We start from the raw sequence: 10,623 nt of genomic DNA, 5'->3' as shown, positions 1-10,623 counted from the left end.
ACTTTGTATACAGTGTCATTGCAGAGTACATAAATTGTTTTACAGTAAACACATCACAGCCATTTCATATTTAACTCGTATTATCTTGGAGGAATGAAATCATACTGACAGTCTAGTTATACTTATTCAATAGGGACCCAATCCTAAACAGAAAAGCTTTGTCTACTTGAAATCCTGCTGCAGCTTGTTGGAGCTCAGGAAAAGAATCTTCAGACCCTACATGTACTTGTACTACAAGTACAAGTACTTGGCTGGCAGACAGATCTTGCTGGATATTGGGGGCCAGGCAGTGCTTAATTTGTTGCAGGGCTTGCCCGGGCTGAGCCCTGGCACCTCTAGGCTTAGCACTTCACAGCTCCAGTACCTCTGGGCTTGCTGTGTCAGTTACAAAAGTTTTTTTTTAAAAAAATGCTTGAGCCCTGGCATCTCTTTCATTATAAATTAAGCACTGGGGCCAGGGTACTGGAAACACCTGCTGCTTCTTACTGTATGTAGTTTGTGCTGTGCAGATTTGCACTATACTTGGAACCATGGCTTGCTTTCCCATGTGCACGCAACATACCCATTTTTCATCCCCCTCATGTTTCCTTGTACACTCCTGTGACATAAAAGTCATTTATTTGGCACACAGGGGGCTGGGGAATTCTACTTCACAGATTCCCTACAGATGGGAGGTTCCCCCACCACCATTACCCAAAGAAGTGTTTATTTTCAATTGCATTTTGACCTGGGCTGACTGCAAAAAGCAGTTAAAGATTTAGCCTGAGGTGAGTAAATCTCAGTTACTTAGCATACATACTAGGCTTCATGCTGACTATAATTTTGGATGTTAATACAGTTCCTTCAGCTGAAAAAGGCGATGAATTCAAAAAGCAGGGATTGTCATTACCTGCTCTGCCAGTTGTTCAGTAGTTTTCTTAAGAAACTCTTCAACCCCCTTGTAAACAGGGTCACTCCCTCCCCAGCATCCACTCATGGTCCAGGGTGGCTCAGTTTCCCCTTCTCTCAGGGCATCGTAATAAGACTATAGAGAGTTCAAAAGTATAAGACAAAGTTCCCTTTCTTGGGGTCTACTTTAAGTCCAAAGGAAAGTCTCTTTTGCCCAGTCCCCGGCAAGGCCTAGTTCCTCCTACGTGGTTCTCTGCTATCTTCTCTTCCTCACAAAGGAGCCCCACAATCTCCTCAAGGCTGTTTTAATCCCAGTCAGCTGCAGCCCTCACTTAGCTGATTGTCTTCCTCTTTGTTTTATTCCTCTCCAAACTGAAAGAGGTCAGCAGGCACCCACCCCCTTCCCTTCCTTTCAGGCACCTTCTCAGTATCAGTCTGCACCCTTCTCTCTCAAAGCCCATTCCTTATCTATGCTTGGCCTGATTTGGCCACCTGATCCTCCTCATTCTCCCTACTTGGGGAGGAAAGTTGGTTATGTGACAGGTGGGGCTGAGCCCATCTCCCCTTAAATGGGCCAGCCACCATTTGACACCCCACTATGAGGCTCTGATACTTTTTGGCCAATAGGATGAATGCAGAATTAGAGTTTTGTGGCCAAATTTTGCCCTCATTTACACCCAGCCAACTTGATTGACTTCACTGGGTTTTTACAAGTTTTCATGTGTATAACTAAGAGGAGGATTTGGCCCTCGGAATATGCACACATATATATGCTAATACATACTGTGTACTGACTGTGTGCCAGTGAGCTTCCAGATTTATTGTTTCTCAAGGTAAACACTGACTTCAGTTACACCTTGGTCAATATTTACACCTCAAATCAATAAATATTGATGCTCTCTTCCACAGAAGTCAATATCTGCTTAAAATATACGTGGTAAAGGAAATCAGTAAAAGCAAATCAAAATCATTAATAAACATTGCATCATAAGTGAGGTCTGTCCCCCCCAAAATAAGGGATATTTCTCATAGGCACAGATAATAAAGTAACAGAATTGTTTCCCCCTAATATTTTATTATTATTTTAAAGATGACATTAGTATATTTGATTGAATTGGAGCTTCTTAATGTGGCGAAAGTTAGAGGCATTCACTTAACTACTGTACAAACGCTGGGCCAGATCCTCCAGTTTGGCTGAGCTATAATCAGTACATGATTAGAGGGCAGAAGAATCCAATCCTATGGCCATCCTAGTTCCAATCCACTTCCTAGCATGTTAGAGCAGCCTTCAGGCTTCTCTGTTTTACAGCATCTGCAAATAGCCCCCCAGATGCAGCTACAGCAGCTAGGGACCAGGTGGATGTGGGAATATCCCACACGACTCATACTTCCTCAGGTATGTCTTGTGTGCCAGGGGCCAAGAGAAGGCAAGACAACTCTATGTTGCCCAAGGACTCTCCTATGCAAGGGGAATCATCCAGTGGCTGGTTAATCTGAGTTTATAGCTGCTTGGCATTGCTGTAGCAGCACAAAAACAACTGGAGCATACTAACAGGTTTCAGAGTAACAGCCGTGTTAGTCTGTATTCGCAAAAAGAAAAGGAGTACTTGTGGCAGCTTAGAGACTAACCAATTTATTTGAGCATAAGCTTTCGTGAGCTACAGCTCACTTCATCGGATGCATACTGTGGAAAGTGTAGATGATCTTTTTATACACACAAAGCATGAAAAAATACCTCCTCCCACCCTACTCTCCTGCTGGTAATAGCTTATCTAAAGTGACCATTCACCTTACAATGTGTATGATAATCAAGGTGGGCCATTTCCAGCACAAATCCAGGGTTTAACAAGAACATCTGGGGGGGGGGCAGGAAAAAACAAGGGGAAATAGGTTACCTTGCATAATGACTTAGCTACTCCCAGTCTCTATTCAAGCCTAAGCTAATTGTATCCAATTTGCAAATGAATTCCAATTCAACAGTTTCTCACTGGAGTCTGGATTTGAAGTTTTTTTGTTGTAATATAGCAACTTTCATGTCTGTAATCGTGTGACCAGAGAGATTGAAGTGTTCTCCGACTGGTTTATGAATGTTACAATTCTTGACATCTGATTTGTGTCCATTTATTCTTTTACGTGGAGACTGTCCAGTTTGACCAATGTACATGGCAGAGGGGCATTGCTGGCACATGATGGCATATATTACATTGGTGGATGTGCGGGTGAACGAGCCTCTGGTTAGTCTCTAAGGTGCCACAAGTACTTCTTTTCTTTTTGGAGCATACTAGTAAACCTAGCCCAGAGTCTGCAACAAGCTGTTTACTCATTAACAAACATTTATGCTTCCTGTGAGTGGTTTTGTGTGGTCCAGAAATATTGTGTGAAGCAAACAAGGACAACCAACAGAAAGCTCTACATCCCCTCTATGCCACATAGCTATGCTCTAAGAGAGCTCCATCCATGATAACTTTGGAGGGAATATTGGAAAGGTGTGGTATTGTATTTAGGTTTAGGAGTGACCAACAGAAACCTAACTCTGTAGCTCCAATATCTATGCAGGGAGATAGCAGTGGCATCAGAGTGACTCCACAGTCAAGCCACAGCATGCTGGGCAGGATTTCACCTATTTCCCCAGCTGTTACAGGACCTCCTTTGCACAAAACCAAATTCCTTGAGCTTTGCACAAGGAAGACGATTTACCCCTAATAACCAAAACAACCAGAGCAAAACATTTATGTCTATGCAGTCCCATTTCCTGCCATGTGGCTGCACAGTTCTAAATCAGACCAAAATTTGACTGTGAATGTTTTAGTAAAAAAATTTATGGAAATCTCTCAGATTTCTTGAGTGTTATTGTTTTTCTCTGGAATTAATATTTTGAAATTAAGAGGAGATTAGAGGTCCAAGCATTTCTATACTTGGTCTCAGATAGAACAGCTCTCCAATTGTCCCATCACAGGTGGATAATAGTTTGCACTGAACTCAAATTCAGCTGCTGAGGACGTATTCTATTTACATATGCAGTCAAATTAGTTTAAATTGCTCCAGATTTCAGCATTGTTAATGTTTGAAGAGGTAAGCAATAGCACTTTGCTGATCATAATACTGTACTATTTAAATCAAAACATGACGCAGGATTTTCTTCTTTCATGTAACCAATTAAGTCTATATGCTGTGTTGTGCACATTGCACTGGACTATGTGTTTCCAATACTGTCTAATGTTGCTATGGGCTGTATTTAGAAGGATAATCAGGTTTGTGACCCCAGATTCTTTCCTGTTTCTCAAGGCATCCCAGAGCAAATGAAGCAGAACTGAACTCACTGATTTGCATTATCAGCTTCTTCCCCACTTTACTAAAGTCTACATAGTCATGATACCCAGCTCATTCTCAACAGTATACAGCCTGACAACAAGGGGTATTGTTAAAGTTAAGTTTAAAAATTGTAATTATGTGTGCCTCTGTGAAATCCAAGAGATGGAACAGAGAGAGAAATGTCCCAGAGCCAATCCTCCATCTTGGGCTCCTCACTTGAATCACAGTACAGGGAACCGTATCTTCTGTTACATCATTCATCCCGTTTCTGAATAAGATTTCGCTTCTCGTTACTGTCAGGGGATTCCCCTACTCTCTTTCAAACAGCATTGTCAATTCTGTTCAAACTGGACTAGACTAAAGACAGCACATCTTTGAATAGACATCTATTGTATTCATTTTTTCATACAGAACCTACCAATTTAAATTCCCTTTAAAATTAAACCTTACACATATGCCTCTTTAAACTGCCTTATAGTGTGTTGCCTATCACATCTGCAAAACCTGCTCTGTATAGGGCTTGGAATGTGTCCCCTCCCCTTACAATTTAGAAGCTATTTCAAACTAAAATTACAATAGCAAATTGCTTATACACACACACACACTTTTCTGAGCAAAAGTTGAAAATACTGTTTTTTAAATTTGAGAGTTTCAAACTTTTCCCCTTCAGCATAGTGACAAAACTCTAGCTACTTACAATGCAAAGCTTGAGCCTCTGGGCAGGAAAAGACTTGAGACAAAGAGTTTAATTGTTATCATAAGAACATATGAATGGCCATATTGGTCAGACCAATGGTCCATCTAGCCCCATATCCTGACTTCTGAGAGTGGCCAATGACAGACGCTTCAGAGGGAATGAACAGAACAGGGCAATTATCCATCCCCTGTCATCCAATTGCTGCAGGTAGCAGTCAGAAGCTTAGGGACACCTGAGCATGGGGTTGTGTCCCTGACCATCTTGGCTAATAGCCAGTGATAGACCTATTCTCCATGACTTTATCCAATTCTTTTTTTGAAATCCAGTTATAGTTTTGGCCTTCACAACATGCCCTGGCAATGAGTGCCACACATTGACTGTGCATTGTATGAAGTACTTCCTTTTGTTTGTTTTAAACCCTATGCCTATTCATTTCATTGGGTGACCCCTGGTTCTTGTGTTATGTGAAGGGGTAACTAACCCTTCCTATCACGGGGTGAGACTCACCCCTGCAGCACCTCCTGCTGGTTTCTCAGGGAATTAGTTCTTCCAGCCTCCAGAGCACCCTCTGCAGGCCAGTGTCTTGCTGCTGCTGGCCCCCATGTCCCTCCAAGACCCCAGTATCCCTTTTACCAAGGGTGCTGCCCCCTGGCAGGACCCCCCACAGTCTCTGGGTCTCCCCTTCCCAGGGAACCCCCACCCACTATCCCCACCTCACCTCAGTCTTTGGCTACTGCCACTCACTGCTGAGCCCCCGCACACTGGGGCGGGCTGCAGCATATAAGCCAATCATCACAGGCAACAGGGGTTTGGACCTGCTGCCTCTGCCTACCTGTGGGCTGCCCTGTTTCAACCCCAGTATCCTATCTTAGGCCATCTGCCAGGCCTGCAGCCTAGGACTTTTCCAGTCTGGAAGCTCCTCTGGCCTTCCCCAGTCCTACTTCACCTCAGGTACCCTAGCATGTACCCCAGCAGCCAGGCCCATCTCCCTCTACAGCTAGAGAAGACTATCTGCTCCTGGCCCACTGCCCTCTCATAAGAGCCAGCTGAGCCCTGATTGAGAGTGTGGCCACAGCTGAGCCTGCTTCCCCAATCAGCCTGGGAACTGCTTGCTCCCAGCCACCGCCCTCTCCTGGGCTGTTTACACTGTTACACTTCCTTATTCACTTTCTCTACTCCATTCATGATTGTATAGACTTCTATCATATCCCCCTTCATCAGCTCTTTCCAAGCTGAATAGTCCCAGTCTTTTTAATCTCTCATCATGCCACTCTCGTTCTTGCCATTGCTCTAAGCAGCAGTAGCGGAAAAACCAACCTGAATTTTAAAAGCACATACATTTAAAATGAACTGAAAGATAGCCCTAACCCTTCCCCCTTTTTACCTGAGGTGCATACAAAAAACAAACAAACATAAAAGGGAATGTGCAAAACTCATCCTTTTCTCTTCATCCTGAAAAGCAAAGCTTTACAGAAGTCCAATCAGGTAATAGGAGTTGTAGAAACTCTAAACCTAGGGGAGAGCACCTCTTCCACTCTCATTAAGAGAGACGTGCACATTAAATGGTCCCCTGCTACTCACTCTGACTGAGTGAGAGCCGATTATCACGCAGTGCCTCATATATATACATACCCAGATATTGAGCAGGAAAGGAAAGTGAAAATTGTCCTTTGGAATTTGAGTTTAGGGCTCTCAGCAATAGAGGGTCTGCTATAGCAACAGGGAAAGCATAGAATGGGATGACAGCACTGTGTGGAATCTGGTGACATCATTGTGGTGGTCTGGAAAGGACCAGCTCTTTGATTTGTGTTTGGAAGCATTTTGTGGAGCAGCAAAGTGAATGTCTAAAGTTGCAATCTGGAAGCTGCATTTGTTTTTTCTTGTATTAACTTAGCAGTCAGGTCATAGATTTATTTCCTCTTACAACAATTTTTTGAACAGAGAATACATCATATTACGTAGAATCTTGCAGCTTCTGAAAATGTACTTCGGTGGTGGAATTTTTAAAAGGTAACAAGATAAACTAATTTCTTCCACTATAGTTATGCATAATATATAGAGAGAGGCCTGTTATATAACCAAGAGCTAAACACACTTGAGCACTATGGAAATTCAGATCAGGACCTGACCTTTACATTTCGGCCCTCTCTCTACAATACAAAATTCCCACATCTAAATCCTCAAAAAATGTGGGAAAATTTGAAACTTGGACTGGGTCCAAAGCTTTGCAACTAGGGACGATGTTTAGCACAACGTAAGTGTTTTTATGTCAACAAAGATATTACTCTACATTAAATTATCCTCAGTGCAGGTACATTATTATGGGCTTTGAGCTGTGTATTCATAAAAACAGTCTGAAGATATAATTTCAAGCTTCTGTGGGAAACTGGCTGAACATCCAAAATTTTATTCAGCAAGAAATCAACGATCCTTTGTCACTTTGCCAAATGATGACTAAGCTGAGGTTATAATAATTGATATAAACAACAAAGATTCAGAGCTAGATTCTTGCACTCTAAGTCAGAGTGAGTAGTAATTTACTCCATAAGTAGTCCCATTCAGTCAATGGAAATTAAGCACATGCTTAAAACTAAGCATGTGCTTAAATGTTTTGCTATTTTGGGATAGACTTAAGCATGTGCTTTCCTGAATCAGAGCCAGAGTGAAGGGAGAGGACAGAAACCCAGATTTTACAGTGACATTTCTTTTACATAGCTCCATTCTGCAGTGGTGTGCTAAACACTGTTGCAGTGGAGAACTCAAGCTTGGGGGCTTGTCTTTAGAATCCTCGTTTCCAAAACAAACATAAAGCAATTATGGGTGAAATCCTGGCTCCAGTGAAGTGAATGGCAAAACGCCAGTGACTTCAGTAGAGCCAGGATTTCATCCTGTGGATATATTACCTGTGATTTAATGCCCTCTCTCATGTTTGTATTGTTTCTAAAACATGTGGATAGCTGCTATTCCTTTGAATACCTCCCCTGACAGGTCTGTTCATGGTGACATCAAGGATGAGCTGTGGGGCTGTATATTTACCTCCTCTACAATGCTTAAGGAGGTAAAGGCACATTGCCAAGATATACAGCTCCGCCTGGCTGACATCATAATTAGACCTGTCAGTCATCCAGAGAAAGCCCAGCTCTGTATCTTTAGTGGAGTCCTCTCTTCGAGCCACCTGACATTTCTGGCACCTGCCTAATTATATTTAAATAATAAATAAATACATAAGTGAATAATATTTAGTCTTTATTTAACACTTTCTTATTTTCAAAGTGCAGGAAAACCATTAACTAATTAATCTGACTGATTAATCACTTGATTGCTATGGGAGATAATTGGGTTATGCAGAGCTACAGGCTTCCTTCTGATGAGGCGGTTGGTTTGAGGGGGCATGTGGAATAACTGCTGTGCCAATGTTTTGTTTAACTTCCAGCCAGGCTTCAACAGGCCAGCTACTGCAGAGCCAATTTATTGGAAAACAGAGCTGTTAAAACCAAGAATTGCTTTAAATTTCAGTTTTAAGAGCATCTGGAAGCAATAAAACATCTCATTTTAATTTGTTTTCATGGGGACAACTGCAAAATATAAAGTAATGAAAGGTACTTATTGTTTATTTGCGACAGCTTAAAGATTTAAAGAAGGCCATTCCCAAGAAATATTTTAAAATTCCTGGACAATTATGCAGTTTTACTGCAACAGCACTTATCACTGGATGAGCAAAACTGTTTTTGAAAGGGAAGGAGATATTGATTTTGTTTGTTAAGGGCCCTAAAAAGTAGCAGCTGATCTGGAGGTTTTATGTTAAAAGTGTGCCAGATTTCATTGCAAAGGACTGTACAGCTCCTGAGATATAAGATGAAAATGATGAGTCTGTACTATGCCCAAGAACCAGCCAAAGAGTGGATAAAGTGTCTACCAATGCGTAGTAGTCCAATATATTATTTAAGTAGTTATAATAAAATATGGTTTAATATATCGTTGAAACCTTTTCCCCAAGTATGTCCATTGGTATGAGTTACTGCAGCACTAAATCTGCGTTTTTTCAAAATCAATCACGATATAAGTCTTAGCCATTTTAGTTGCCTGTAGCTCAACAAGCAAACTAAGGAGATGCACAACAACAGAACTGAGACATTTAATATTACAATAACAGATACAGATGATTAAAAAAAATCACAAACACTGTAACCTCATTCAGTGTAGACTTTATTCCAGTCAATTTAAGTAATTGATCAAAGATAATAAAATGTAAAAGCTCACTGCTGGAAGACTGATTTTTATAATCTGCCATTTGCAACTGAAACCAAACAAGTCACATTTTATATTACATCAAAAGGGGGCATATCCTGCATGTATAGAGGGGCCCTCTTGCAGCAAAGCCAATGCGGGGCAAGATCCACTCGGACATAGGGTGCAAGATTTTGGGAGGCCATGCAGGAGATCACCTCTCTGAGAGGAAGGATTCTCTTATGGCCAAGTAACTGCCCAGGGACTTGGGATACCTGTGTTCAGCTCCTGACTCTGACACAGATTTCTTGTGTGAGTTTGGTCAAGACACTGGGTCTCTCTAGGCCTCAATCCCCCAACTGTAAAATTGGGGTAATGATACTGCCTTTCTCGGGCTCTCTCTCTATCTTGTCTATTTAGATTGTAAATTCTTTGGGACAGGGATTGTCTCTTGTGTCTACAATGACTAGCGTAATGGGCTAAAGGACCTATTGAGGTCCCTTCCAGTCCTACATGTCTATGATTCTATGAAAAGGCCTTATAAAGGCCCTTTGCCCCCTGTGAGGAATTTCAGCAGCAGCAGCCAAGGAAAATAAATGTTTACATTTTAAAATTAAGTTTATAAGAGATACATTAGCTAAGGATAGATAGGGGCTTAAGAAAGTTTTGTGGTTATCAATGCAGCAAGATCTGTCAAATGAAAACTTGCCCAGTCTGAAGTTCCTTTCTCATCTCTCTACTGATCTTTTTTGGAAGCTGTGCTGGGTCCTGGTTTTAGCTAAAATGAGCAAGCACACCAAGCAGACTTGTCTTTGCTATTCCCAGCTTTCTCCAATCAACCCAGCACCCTTTCTGGATCAGAACAGCAGCTAAATAGTTACAAATCATTCCCCATTAAGAAATTTAATACCATGAACTGGCAAATATCCGTGTCCCGCTGAGGGTCACACAGCACTGTAACTCCTGCAGCCCTCCTTTACTCCCGATGCCTGACAAGGAAGTGTGGGCGGAGGGAGGACTGCGCGATTCGTGTGTTTCATTCATTATTTTCCAAGCTGCGTCCGCCTGAAGCCTTCGTCGGTTTTCCCTTGGGCCAGATCCTGACACGGGGCAATGTGAATGCCTAAGGCACACGGGAGCCTTTGCACCCTAAAGCCAACGCTGCTAAGAGAGGCAGGAGAGAGAGAGAATAACTATGGGGAGGAGAACTTGGGGGGCAGGGCGGGGAGCGGTTCCGCTGCTGTTTATTCTGGGTAGGAGCCAGCCCCCCCCCCCCCGAGCTCTCAGCCCCCAATAGGCGGGAACTCAGGTTCTTGCGGGAGTAACAGCCGCGTAGTATGCCCGCGAGAGCCGCCCCCACCCAGCGGAGCTAGCCATGGCAGCGCTCGGGAGAGGGGGCTGAGGGGCTCAGCGCTGCAGCCCGCCCTGGGGCGCGAGAGGCGGGCGCGCGGGGTGCCCGAGCCGGGCGGAGGGCTCGTGCTGGGCGGCGCCAGGGGGCG

The sequence above is a fragment of the Natator depressus genome, chromosome 9 (assembly GCF_965152275.1).
Source record: "Natator depressus isolate rNatDep1 chromosome 9, rNatDep2.hap1, whole genome shotgun sequence".
NCBI classification, from domain to species: domain Eukaryota; kingdom Metazoa; phylum Chordata; order Testudines; family Cheloniidae; genus Natator; species Natator depressus.
Note: the sequence above shows the minus strand (reverse complement) of the source record.